Source organism: Nicotiana attenuata, chromosome 8 (assembly GCF_001879085.1).
Source record: "Nicotiana attenuata strain UT chromosome 8, NIATTr2, whole genome shotgun sequence".
Classification (NCBI taxonomy): domain Eukaryota; kingdom Viridiplantae; phylum Streptophyta; class Magnoliopsida; order Solanales; family Solanaceae; genus Nicotiana; species Nicotiana attenuata.
Window position 1 is genome coordinate 18,062,252 of NC_031996.1, and position 13,811 is coordinate 18,076,062.

At 37.7% G+C, this 13,811-nt stretch overlaps 1 long non-coding RNA gene across 1 annotated transcript; it reads left to right on the forward strand.

Moving 5' to 3' along the window:
• On the forward strand, positions 11,075 to 13,199 carry LOC109231003. Its single transcript, XR_002068742.1, has 4 exons — positions 11,075 to 11,240; positions 12,350 to 12,460; positions 12,558 to 12,627; positions 12,700 to 13,199. It is a non-coding gene; the product is annotated as an uncharacterized LOC109231003 (long non-coding RNA).

A 13,811-nucleotide genomic window follows, 5' to 3' on the forward strand; every position in this document is an offset into this window, starting at 1 on the left:
AGAGCCTAAAGGCAAAACACCCAGGATTCAGAAATATTTGATACACCAAAGACGTGTCTTTCGTACGATTCTTGTATATGACTAAGAAGATAGGGTGTACGAAAATGAGAACATATAGAAACTGATATTGAATTTCAGGGAATGATTTAAGTTGTTTAGAGTTATTCATATTAGAACTAGAAAGTACCACGTTAGTAACTTGCTATAAGAAGCAGCTATTATTGTGAGATAAAGGATATGAACATTACCCTTAAGCTATTTGACTAAATGTTTACCCCGAATGTTTATAATCTGAAATGATTTTGAGGTATATCAAAAGTTAGGGTTTAGATCAATTTTGTTTAAGCCAGATGAAATTTTCCTAAGTGTGATCTATGAACATAGTTCAAAAAGAATGATATTGTGCGGGAAAGAATGCGGTCAGATGATGAGGGAAGTTAGGACTAACCTTATTCTTCACTTTAGTTATACAAAGCAGGAGATGAAAATATGAAGCTAGCAGGTGGTTAGTAAAAGGATAGTAAGTAAGTTTTGAGTAGATACAACAAATTAGCAATTTCAGCAGAGCTAGTAGGACTACAATTTGATTTACTTAGTAACGTTAACACTAGTGAGTGTGTAACATATTGAAACACCGAACACATGTTAGAACCCAAAAGTTTAAGTTAAACCCGAAGTACATTGGCAGTGAGAAAAAAATCAGCTAGCAGTGAGAGAGCAAACTATAGAAGAATAGCCTTTAGGAATTATCGAAATGTGGTTTCTCAAGGATTGACAGTGTAAGCGAAGTTAAATTATTAAGATTGTGTATGATAGTTGTGAATACATTAGCTTTACGTTAAGTGAATAATTTAGTTTTTCTTAGTAACAAATATTTCTCATAAGGAAGTTGGAAGATGAGTCGTCATTGACGTAGAGTGCAAAAAATTGCATAAAATAAACAAAGTTATTTGGATCCCAACAAAAAGGGAAGGATCCGCAAGTATAAGACCTTTAGTCTAAGGGGTGATGTGAAAATTTTCAGTAAGTCCAGTTAGAGATTTGAAACCTGAATAGTTAGCATGGGATATGAAAAAGAAAATCAGTTCGGCAATGAGGGAAAATTGTATAACTACCACAAGGAATATGTCTAGCATGTGTAAGAAACACAAAATGAATAGAATGATCACCGAGCTTATTTATTTATGATAAAGTGATCACAGAAAAGTTATAAAATCATGCCTATTTATGTGTTATGTGGGTAGTGCCATTGCACGAGACTCTCAAATTTAGAGTACATGTAAAAGACATAGTTCACAATAATACTATAAGTATTTTCAGGAAGTGATTAAGAAGATAATCAAGTGTGGGAAGTATAACTCATGATTGAGGTAGATAAGAGAACTCCGGTGAAAGAAGTTCACCGCTTAGCCTAGCTAGGAGTTCAATTTGCGTACTCCAAAGATAGTAGAGTTGTTGTCTAGAATATGACGTGTTCCTCCTTAGTAGCCGAAGTGAAGGAGAAATAGTTTGATGATCCCTAGTTTTTGTAGTTGAAAGAGGGGATTCACAGGCATACGATGATGGCTTTTAAGTAAGGGGGAGATGATGGTACTTTGAGGTACCACGATAGATTGTGTGTTCCAACCATTATTGGACTTAGTGAGGGAGGAAGATGTTAGAAGCCCATAATTCCAGGTATTCTATCAACCCAGGTTCCCCACATATGTATCATGATCTCAAGGAGATTTATTGGTGGAAGGACACACACACACACAAAGAGAGAGAGAGAGAGAGAGAGAGAGAGAGAGAGAGAACGTCATAGACTTTGTGGCCAAGTGTCCGAAGTATCAGCAAATGAAAGTCGAGAAACAGAAAGCCTAGTATATTACCATAGTTTACACATATTTTTGAGTGGAGATGGTAAATATGGAATTTATAACAGGATTATCTTGCTCATCTTGAAAGCATCATTTTATTGGGTGACTGTAAATCGACTTACCAAGTCAGCACGTTGCTTGCTAGTAAAGACTACAGATTCAGTAGAAGATTATACCAAGTTTTACATTCGGGAAATCGTCTGATTGCATGGAACTCCACGGTCCATTTCGGACTGTGCTGCTCAATTTACAATGAACTTTTAGAAGTCATTTCAGAAAGGATTAGGCACAAGTTCTTCATCCTCAGAAATATGGACAGGCAGAGCGAATTATTCAAACACTTGAGGATATCCTTGATTTTAAAGGCAATTGTGATGATCACATACCTCTCATTGAGTTTTATAATAATAACACCTACCATTCTAGTATCAAGAAGGTACTGCGCCAGACTCTGTATGGGCGAAGGTGTAGATCACCAATTGGTTGGTTCAAAGTTGGTGAAGAGGATTTGTTGGGACCAAATTTTGTCAATCAGACTATGGAGAAAGTTAAGTTGATTCAAGAGCGTTTGAAGACGGCTCGGAGCCACCAAAAGTCCTATTCAAACGTGCGGCATAAAGACCTAGAGTTTCAAGTTGATGATTGGGTGTTTCTGAAAGTTTTGCCTATAAAAGGCGTTATGAGATTAGGGAAGAAGGGGAGGCATAGTCCATGCTATATTGGGCCATATATAGAATCTTGCGAAGGATCGATCAATTAGCTAATGAGTTGGAGTTGCCACCAAAATTAGCGGTGGTACAGCCGGTATTTTACGTGTCATGTTATAACATTCAAGTTTCCAGTACTTAGATACTCATGTCAGTTCAATACTCAGCTACTCATGTCAGTTCAGTACTCAGATACTCATGTCAGTTCAGTACTCAGATACTCATGTCAGTTCAATACACAGCTACTCATGTCAGTCCAATAGTTAGATATTCATGCCAGCTTAGTGCTTAGATATTGATGTTAGTTCAATACTCAAATATTCTTGCCTGTTCAATATTCATGTATCTAGTTCAATAGTTCAGTATTCACGTATCCATGGCAGACCAATATTCAGTCAATGATGTAGTCATTCAGTTCAATATCTCAACAGTTCAGTAATCATGTATTCATTTAGTTTAGTATGTAAGTGTTAATGAAAGTTCATGTTCCCACCAGACCCATTTAAGGTCCGAAGTTAACCGAAGTTACATCCAGGAAAATCATTTGAGGACAAATGATCCCAAGGGGGAGATAATGTCTTAGGAATGGACGTGTTAAATGAATAGTAATAGACATGTGAAGTTTTATTGGGATGTGTATGGGTAGAAATAGTTGTTTTAGAATCAAGATGGAGAGTGAGGTGCATAAGATTCGGCAAAATCGACTATGTTTACAAAAGGTCCATCTTCTAGCAGAATTTGGTGAAACTTTGTAAGAATTTTGAGAAATCTCAAAACACAAAATTGTAGGACTTTGAAATAGCTTTCCAATGATATATTACAGATCCTGAACTGATCTCTGTGCAAAAATTTATGTGTGTTTTAAGAGCATTGCGCAATATGCGTGCCCAAGTCCGCGCCCAGAGGGTCACGTCTGCGGCCGCGCACTTGTAGCAGTACTACTGTCATTTTGCGCGGTCACGTGCACGGCCAGGCCTTCAGGTGCACGGGGGGTGCACTTGGGGGGTCATTTTAAAGCCCTACTTCGTCCCCCATACCCCCACAACACAAAAACTTACTCTAGGAAGGGGACCTCTCAAAAACCTAATTCCTTAAAGGTCCTTCCACCATCCAAGGTAAGTTCTAATGCTGATTCTAAGTTAATTTCAATGTGCCGACATCTTATTAACATGGTTAAACCCTCCATATCATTAGATATTTGATTGGGACATCAATCTTCAGAGAAGGAACCGTAAAACTTGAATTCAAGGGGATTGAACTTCAAGAAGGTAATGTCTTCACCCTCTAATTGATTCTAGCATTGGATTAATGATTATAGACTCTAGTTCATGAGATATGAGTTTATGGGTTTCATAAAAAAGCATGAACGGATTATAGGTTTGGGTTGTTGATTGTTGATTATTGGTTAAAGGTGTTGTTTACCTTATGGGTGATGAAGAATGATGTTGATTATAACCATTTGAGACTTTAGAAATTATCTAGGAGCAATAGAATGGGTTATTGGGTGTAGAAACACCATTAATAAGGACTATGAAACTTTATTCTCACCAAGTGTTTGATAAAATGCTTAAGTGACCAAAACACGAGTATCATAGCTAATATGGAATACCTTTGACTTGTATTGCTATAGATTATAGTTGAAAGGATTGAAACGTTGTATTACGCTCAAGAGTAGGAAGTTAAGGTATGTGAGACTAACTCTCTATGTTTGGGTATGTTAATGATTCTCCCTACACTATGTTTCTTTTACAACGTTACTAATTGCCTCAGAAATATAGTTTAGCCTAGTTCTTTGAATAGTTGTAGACATTCTATTCTCTAGCTTCATAACTCGTTCATGACTTTCATTCTGAATGTTGTCCGCTCAGTGCGTATTCAATATAGACTTGGGTTTGATGTCCCCGAGTCTTAGTATAGATTATTTAGTATACCATAAACAGTTGTAGTTTCAGTGGTCTTAATCAGTTCAAGAATACATATCTCAATCTATTCCTATTTAGTATTCCAATATTATGTAACTTAGTGTGATCCAATATTCCATTTCATGTAACTCAGTGTGATTCAGTATTTCACTATCATGTACTGCAGTATGATTCTCAGTTCCCGATTTTAAATTCCTGAATGTTGAACACTCGTATTTGGGCCTGAGGCCACACTTAATGCTTTATGCATCTTTGGGCCTAAGGCTGCAGTTTATGTTTTACGCATCTTTGGGTCTGGGGTCGCAGTTTATGCTTTATGCATCTTTGGGCCTGACGCTGCAGTTATAATATACGTATACTTAGGCCCAAGGCCGCAGTTGTGCACATAGATATATTGGGCCCGAGGCCGCAGTTTAATGTTCAGATAAACAGATTGTTCATCATTCAGAAGATGGAGTATTCATATCCTTACTTCCTTTGTTCAGTTCAGTTATCAATTATCAGCTATCAATTATCATTTCAGTTTCAGTTTCAACAATTATTATTTCAGTTATCAATTATCAATGGCGAAATACATAAACGGCTCCTTTAAGTTGTCCCCAACGATCACACAAACACCTCAACTGAATCCTTTACCATTTAGACACTTCTAGTGTCCATTAACAAGATCAAATAAATACCCGAGTGCAACAGATCATATTCGTGAGCTACACTTGCTAATAACATGTCAAATGAGCCAGTTAATCAACGACACGTGTAATTTGTAATAGAAATTCGACACATATAATTAACAAAAAATGAAAATGCATTTAAGGAATAAAAAAGCCTTTTTCCTAACTTTTTTACCAAACCAGCGCAACCCCCCCCCCCAACCAACTTCATCTTCTTCTTCCGCCTAAAACCAGCGCCACCCCACCCCCCTTCATCTTCTTCCTTCAAATCCATCCTCCATCCAACAAAATTGAACATAAGTCATTCCTACCAGAGCCCTTCACCTTCCCACTAAGTGATCATTGACGGAACTCGTCGGAAAAAGCTCGCTCTCATGCGACCTCTCTCGCCGGAAAATTAATCTCCGAGAAAATCTGAACGAAATGATTCTACCGGAATCTTCACTCTTCTCTCTTCATCGTTTTCTTGACTATGAGTTTTGGCTTATATCACTTTTACTTCTCTAATTATTTTTGGTATAAAATTATCCTTAAAATTGCCGGCTGATTCAAATAATTGGTTGTTGTTTGTGTGTTTCTATTGGAATGAAGGTGTTGTTGGAGGAAAGATGACGTTTATCTAGTGGATATTTGGTGGTTTTTTGCAACTATTGTTGCTGTAATTTTTCCTGCTTATCAGTTGGGTTGGAACTAGTTTTGGCTTGATGGAATTAGGCAAATCTCTGGAGGTTACGGGTAGTGGAATTTTGTGATGAAAGGAGTAGTTTCTGGTGATTTTCAGTAGCTTGGTTGGAGTTTTAGTGGCTGATTTTAATGGTGGTTTCACGGTGACGTTGCCATGGGTTAGTCGAGCCAGGAAGAGAGGCTAAGATACGCCCAATTCTTAAGTTTTTTCAAAGAAAAAAAAATTAGGCTGAAAAAATGATTCACGCGTTTAAAATTTTATTAGCAAACACGTGCATACCACATCAACAAATGTGTTTATTTGATTTGGTTAATGGACACTTAAAGTATCTAAATGGTAAAGGGTTCAGTTGAGGTGTTTGTCTGATCGTTAGGGAAAACTTAAATGGGCTGCTTTATATACCAGTGCAATTCAAATGAACTGACGTCCCTTTTGCCCAGGGCCTACATCTCACGATACAGGTAATGATTTACAGGTTGACGATTCAGAGCGTTAGGATTCTCATACCAGCTAATATGTGAGCCCTAGTTCTTTCGGGGCATTATCATTACTTTACGGTCTTTCAGTATTTACAGACAGTCAGTGTCTTCAGTACTTCATTAGAGGCTTCATAGACTAGAGTAATGGTTAGACAGAGTTGCAGGCTTTTCATATTAAGCTATGTTGGCTACAAATATGTTTCAAAATTGTATTAGTATTTTCGCACTTTGATTTATATAATCCAGACTTTCAGTATATCAGCATGTGTTGGTTTATCTTCCGCATTCAGTATGTTATGATATCACGTGTTAATTCAGCCAGCCAGTTGGTTCACTCGGTCGCATGTAGTCAGGTACCGGGTGCCGTGTTACGTCTAGGCCCCGGGTCAGGGCGTGACAGGTCAGTTTTGAAGGGAAGGACATAAATTCTTAGGCAGCATGGAAGGTTTCAGATGACTAGGTAAATGATATTACTGTTTGGTATTGCTTGAGGAGAGTGTACATTTCAGAAGGCGCACTGTGTTCTGATTTATGGATACTTCATTGGTATTGCATCACTCTCCTGGTTGATCGACTTCCGATTTTCAGATATTGCTATGTGGCACGGAAGCATTTGAGAAGCATTCCTCGTGGGATGATCGTGTATGAGAGATGTGTTAGACAATCGAGCGATGGAGTTGGGATCAGATATGGTGATTCGTGTGTTCTACGGATTTGGAGACTTGGAGTTCTTAGGAGCAGATTGTTTCGTGGTTGTGGACTGTGAAAATATGGCCAAAGCTAGTCCGAGGATGGTATGTGTTATGGTGAGGTCATTGTGGACCTTCGGAGGGTTATTTATCTATTTGTGGATGACCAGAGTTGATTTGGAGCCCATTGGTAGGCTCAATTTGGATGTGCATTCTACACCGAGTCGGATTGGTTGGCTCCATACTACTATGGTTAAAGGATGTGACATTTGGTTGTTGTTGAGCTTATTTGTGTTCTAATATGATCTGTGAGTTACTCTTCTATGCTACAAGGAGTTGCGATTCATTTGTTATATGCACGTATGATGCGGTTCTATTAGGGCCTTATAGCGGAATTTGAGAGAGATGGGTATTTGGGTATTGCATGATTGATTGCGTATTGGTTATGTTCTTTCGGGTTTTGTGTGGAATTGTGTCATTTGCTTCCCCGTGGTTATAGTAATGCACTTTGGGTACTTGATGTCGAATTGTGCGTGGTTATTGGTTTTGAGCAGGGTGGCTTGAGGTATATAATATGGACAAGTGTTTGGATGGGGTCACGCATTGCAGTGGAGTTATGTTGAGATATGATCCTCTGTGTTAGATTCGTGCATCTTGGTTCTACTAGGTAAGATGGGTTCGTAGCATTTCGATTGTGGTTGTACTTGTTGATCTTGCGGGATGATTCTTTCATTTGAGACATTTTCCATGACTTAGTACATTTGGATTGTTGCTTATTGGTGCACGGATTGTACGAGTTGTGGTTTTAGATTGTATCGATGTGGCATGTCACTAGAGTAGTTGTGTTGGATGAGATGAGGTCATTGGACCTAGAATGGATACTATCGGATTTGATTATTGCATGTATGGAGGATAATATCGGAAGTCAGTTTAGAAATTAGCTATAGTTCTAGTCGAATGAGGGAGAGTTCAATGGCTTGTTGGTGTAAAAAGTGCTTACCAGTTTCTGCGTGTTTCTTTCATCATTGGCAGTGTACAAAGGTTCAAACAAGATTTCAGTTGATATGAGGTTTGTTATCGGTGTCGAGTTAGTTATCGAGCAGCTATTGCGGTCGGAAGTTATCGTTATGAGTATTTGAGTTGTGTGGTATATCCTGTGATTGTTTGTTGGGTCGTGGTTATGGTTTGATACAGCTTGTTCAGACATATACAGTGTGTATATGCAAAGTTCGAGTCTTGTAGTAATTTCGAATGTTGGAAATTAGATACTGTGGTTTACGGACTAAGGACGGAGTAATGATATTCAGTTGTGTGGTGTTGTCGGGAGTAGTTGAAATAGGGTGACGTGGGATCACCCCCGGGTATGTGCATGGTAAGGTGACACCGACTTAGGAAAACTCTTGGCACGCGAGGACGAACGCATGTTTAAGTGGGGGAGAATGTAACGACCCGATAGATCGTTTTGAGCATTTGCACTTCACTCGGTAGTTTGGGGGCACGATTAGATCTGTATGATGTATTAGTACTTTTGTGCAATATTTGAGTTCATTCCGAGTTGATTTGATATGTTTTGGCTCGAGTTTTTGGAAGTCGAAAGTTCATTAAGTTTGATTAGAGGTGCGTTTTGTTATTTCGATGTTGTTATGTGTGATTTGAGGCCTCGAGTAAGTCTGTGTTATGTTATGAGACTTGTTGGTATGTTCGTACGCGGTCCCGGGGGGCTCAGGTGAGTTTCCGATAGGTTTGGGTTGTGTTGCGCTCGTTTTTCTTATGTTTCGACGTCGTTTCAACAAGCATAAATGGTACCACAATAAACAAATGAGCTCCGATTTCTATTTCGATTGAAGCATTAGCCGTATCGTAATTACGGAATCATAGCAAAAACAATCGTCAAAATTGGACTTCGTATGAGGATTTTATGGTCATTTTACTAAGAATAGGGTTGCTAGATTTGTCAGATTAATTACGAAATTGCCACTGACTTCGTATATAAAAATCTGCACTATTTTCAAATATTGAAACTAACAAATCTCCTTCAGTATAAGGTCAAATGGAGTGATTCAAAAGCCTGACTTGAATGAAATTTCACAAGGAATCTATTGGAGGCATTAAAAGCATGTTTTGGGATTGTTTGGCATGCAAAACGAGGCAGAGTATCTTGGCAAAAATACTTAATATCGAAGGTTTGTTCATTTGGTTATATTTTGAGTTGGGGAGCTCGGATTTGGAAAAATTTTGGAGGCAATTTTTACCATATGGATTGGGGTAAGTGTTCTATACTCGATTTTGGTTATATTTCATGAATCCATCTTCGTTTTTTGCATTTGATTGATGATTTTAAAGTGAAATTTTGGAGTTTTGTCTAAAATTTCATAAAATGAATTTTTTGAGTTTTGAACATTGATTCGGAGTCGGATTTGAGTGAAGCTAGTATGGTTGGACTCATAATTGAATGGTTTATCAGATTTTATGTTTTTGTCGGGTTCCAAGGCGCGAGCCCGAGTTTGACGTTTTGCTCGATTTTGGGATTTTGATTAAAGATTCGACCTTTATCGATTGAGTTTGTTTCCTTTGGCATTACTTGAAGTGTTTGAGTTTCTTTTGGCTAGCTTCGAGCCGTTCGGAGGTCTGTATGCGCGGGGTGGCATTTTTGGAGCATCCTTGGCTTGCTCGGTATTGAAATTGGCTTGTTCGAGGTAAGTAACACTTCTAAATTTGGTGTTGAGGGTATGAAACCCCGAATTACGTGTTATGTGTTTGGTGTTGAGGTGACACACATGCTAGGTGACGGGCGTGTGGGCGTGCACCGTGTGAATTGTAACTCTGCTATTTCTATGGTACCGTGTAGTTACATGATCTTACCTGTAACCATGAAATTTCTACGTAAGCTATTGAGTTGTGATCCATGTTAAAAACCATGTCTAGGCTACATGCTTATGCTGTTAGGACCCACTAAGGTTATTTTCGTTTTTGAGTTATCTGCTTTCATTGATTTATATACTCAGTCATAGACATTCCTATGCATATCATATCTCAGTATTTGTTACCATTTATATACACAATATATTATTATTTTGGGCTAGTTTCATGGCATTTTGAGCTCGAGAGACTAGAGAGATTGATGACTAAGTGAAGCCGAGGGCCTGATTATGAGTCACATTTATGGAATCGGGCTGCACGTCTCAGTGGTTATACTGATTTATGATAGCGCTTGGGCTAAAGGAGCCCTTACAGAGTCTGCACACACACACCCAGTGAGCGCGATTGATTATATTGAGGGATGGATCTTCCCTAGACATGGATATTGTTCGAAGCATTTATATACCCGGGGATGGATCTTTCCGACAGGCTGGATTTGGCCCTACTTAGTACCGAGTGACTGATGTTCAGTTGATGTATATATTCCGAGATGGATCTTCCCTGGGCAGGATTGGCCATATATAGTATTGAGTGATTGAGCATGATCACTGAAAAGTGTGAGACAGTGAGATTGAGTACTCTGAAAGGTGAGTAAATAAGTTCATCTCTGAGATGCATTGCATTGACATGCACACATCACATACAGGCATAGAGATGCATTTTCCTCATGTTGTACGGAATCACGTGATTCATGACTTCTCACACATATTAACATATGGGCATATAGAGGTATTTTACACTTGCCATCTGGAAAGAAAATGAAACATCTTATTTATTGTTGAAAGGATTTTTGGGAAAAATTACAGTTTTCAAACTTACTCGTATTTTCTACGATTTCGGTAAAGGATTTGGGTTTTCTCTGATATACTTGAAAAGCGGAACTATTTTTTGGGAAACTATGAAAAAGCTGAGTATTTTATCTCAGAATTACTTCTTTTATTACTCGCGTTACATTGTTACATTACAAGAAACTTGGCTTTTAACGATCATTTTTTAACGAAGGGATGTGAATCCCGTCGTTATTAGTACATTTTTAGCGACCATAAATATTTCCAGTCGTTAATAATGCTTTTTTAATTCTACAATTACAAAAGGATAGTATCCGACTCATTAATATTAAAGATATCCGGTCGTCAATGGGTATTAAGATTTGGGAGGCATATCCAAAATAAAAAAGCGCCAGCACTCTCCACTAAGTTTTCAGTTCTTTTCTTTCACGCTATTCAAAGAACCCTAAGCCCCAAATTTCAAAATAAGGATGGCACAGACTCTCCGCTACCACCACTTTGTTGTCCTCCCTCTCCAATTGGTACTCGGTCTCTCTCTCTCTCAGTGTGAAATGTGCTTAACTGAAGTCAAAATTTTACTTTGATTTCAATTCAGTTGATTCCTAAGGTTTTCACTGTTATAAATTAGTATTTTGTTCAATTTAGGATTCACGATAGAAGAAATATTATTTTTTAAGATATAGAACCTCCAATACATTTCATTTTTTTCGAGGCAACCTAGAAAGATGACAACAAAAACAACATTTGAGTCCATGATTTTCATATATGCAGAACGAAAACCGAAGGAATATAAGTAGATGTTATAATTTTTCTTTTCAATGTCGATGATAGCAGAGAGAGGACAGGGACTTCTAAAACCCCATTCACTGTTTTCACTGTTAACAGACAATAAATACTTCTAAAACCCCATTCACTGTACACCAACAGTAAATTCTATTGACCATACTTCTGAAACTCCCACTCGTTGTTATCATGTGATAGAAGAAATATAGATAATTTAGAATTGTTGGGAAAGGATGTTATTGAGTGTTAACATTGCAGAAACATTGATCCTTACTTCACCCTGCACACTGTAAAGGTTTTATTGTGAACAATTGAATATGCAGATGTGTATACAGATAGATTCATGTTTAATTCCTTTGTAGAACCTTATCTAATGTGATTATTAATGGTGCCCACTTTCTGTGTAATATAAATGGAGTGATATTTTGTGCAGTAGCAGGAAATTAGGATGTTAGATTGGTAAATTCATGTGTTTTAGGATGTTTTGAAACACCAGAAGACCAAAGATTGATGGATTATCATTGGTGATTTTTTTTCTTTGGTATCAAGTTAATTTTTTTCAAGACCAAAGAACTGCTTACCCTGCACTATGTGTTGTCCTTTCTCTTTATTTTTTTATTGGTTTTTTATTTGAAAAAGGCCTATATTTGTATTTCTAGTTGCTACTCGCTTCTCTGATAATAAGTTTGGTTGATTTGAGTTGTTCTGTGGTTAAGAGTGGTAACCACAATTGAAAAAAGCCTAAATTTGTATGTCTAATTGCTACTCGCTTTCTTTGATAATAATTTGGTTGATTTTAGTTGTCTGTGGTTAAGATGATACCTGAACAAAACCATTGATTTGCCAGCTTTTAGTAATGCGGTTATGTGTTGGAAAACTGAGGAGCGTAGAACATAGTGAAGAAGCAAAGTGGCAAAATAAGATTAAAAGAACATTGTTTCTACAACATCACAGAGAGGTTGTATTCTTGGAATCTTTCTGATATTCCTTATATGTGTTGCCTTACTGTATCAGTAAATTGTTAGACACACCTTTATTTTTCATTTTCCTGGTAGGTGCTTGACAAAATGCTTCAATGATTCGAGCTTTCATTCGGGAAGAGTTTGAAAAAATCTGACAAAACAGGTATCCGCTCTTTCTCTGCCCAACAAAATTAGTTGAAAACATTGTGCCTTACGGCTAAAATTTCAAATACAGGGACTTAAAAAACAGGCATAGAAGGCATAGTTCAAAACTCTGTACCTTACCATTCAAATGTTACCTGCACAAACCTAAAGAAATAAATACAAAAGTTGTTAAAAGATTAAGATACCTTTGTGATGCTGACGACAACTCGGGCGAATTAATAGCTAGACAACAAATTCAATATTGGACTTAGGTCCCCAACTCCTTATTTGGGACATAAACTGACTTTTGTTGTATTCAGGTCAGGTTATTTCATATTGTTCCTTGAAAGAGTTTGTCAATTACTCTTGTTTTCTTAATTCACTTCTTTTCATGTAATCACAATTTTATTTATATATATTAACTTGCTCTTCTTTTTGAATAATGTCTAGCTAGAACTTTTACAAGCATGTTACTAATTGTTTCTTGGTTTCTGCATTCTATTTGTTTCTTGTATTTGTTACTAAAATGATTTTGCATTCTTGAGAAAAAATTGCATTTGCTTGTGGTTGTTGCCTGTTGACAATATCTGCTGTCCAGAATTAGCTGCTCCCTTACCATAAGATTCCATCGATTGGGAAGGGACCTCACTGACGGAGGTATTCAACGTAACCAATGGTGCCTTGATTTTGAGTTGTGTTTTTTTGCATCGTTGTTTGAGCATCCTTTACCATTTTGGCCAGATCTGAATTGGATATGTGTAACGCTGGTGAGGCTGCATTAGGTACTGCCCCAGCCTTTTGCTCGTCTGCCAGAAAAAGTGCAAGATCCTTTGATACTTCTGCGAGGCTGCTATTTATAGCATTTTGCCGAACGCCCAAAACCTTAGCCAAATTGTCGTTGCTTCGATCTCCCCTGTTATTGTTGGAATCTGGTACTATTTGCTGGTTAAAAGAACCAGCTTTTGAAATAATCAGTGAAGCACATGTAGCTTTTGAATTCTGCTTCTGTTTTGCACTACTTGGCGTGTTGAAATGACTGGTTTTTGAGGATGCCTCACATTGAAGTTGTTGCACCCTCTTTCTAGCATCAACGACCACTGTTCCATCCAGCATATTCGAACAAGTCAACTGATTACAAGTAACATGTTGATCCTTTGCTTTTCCTTGGTCATTAGAAGATTGGCCTACACATTCAGCACCTGT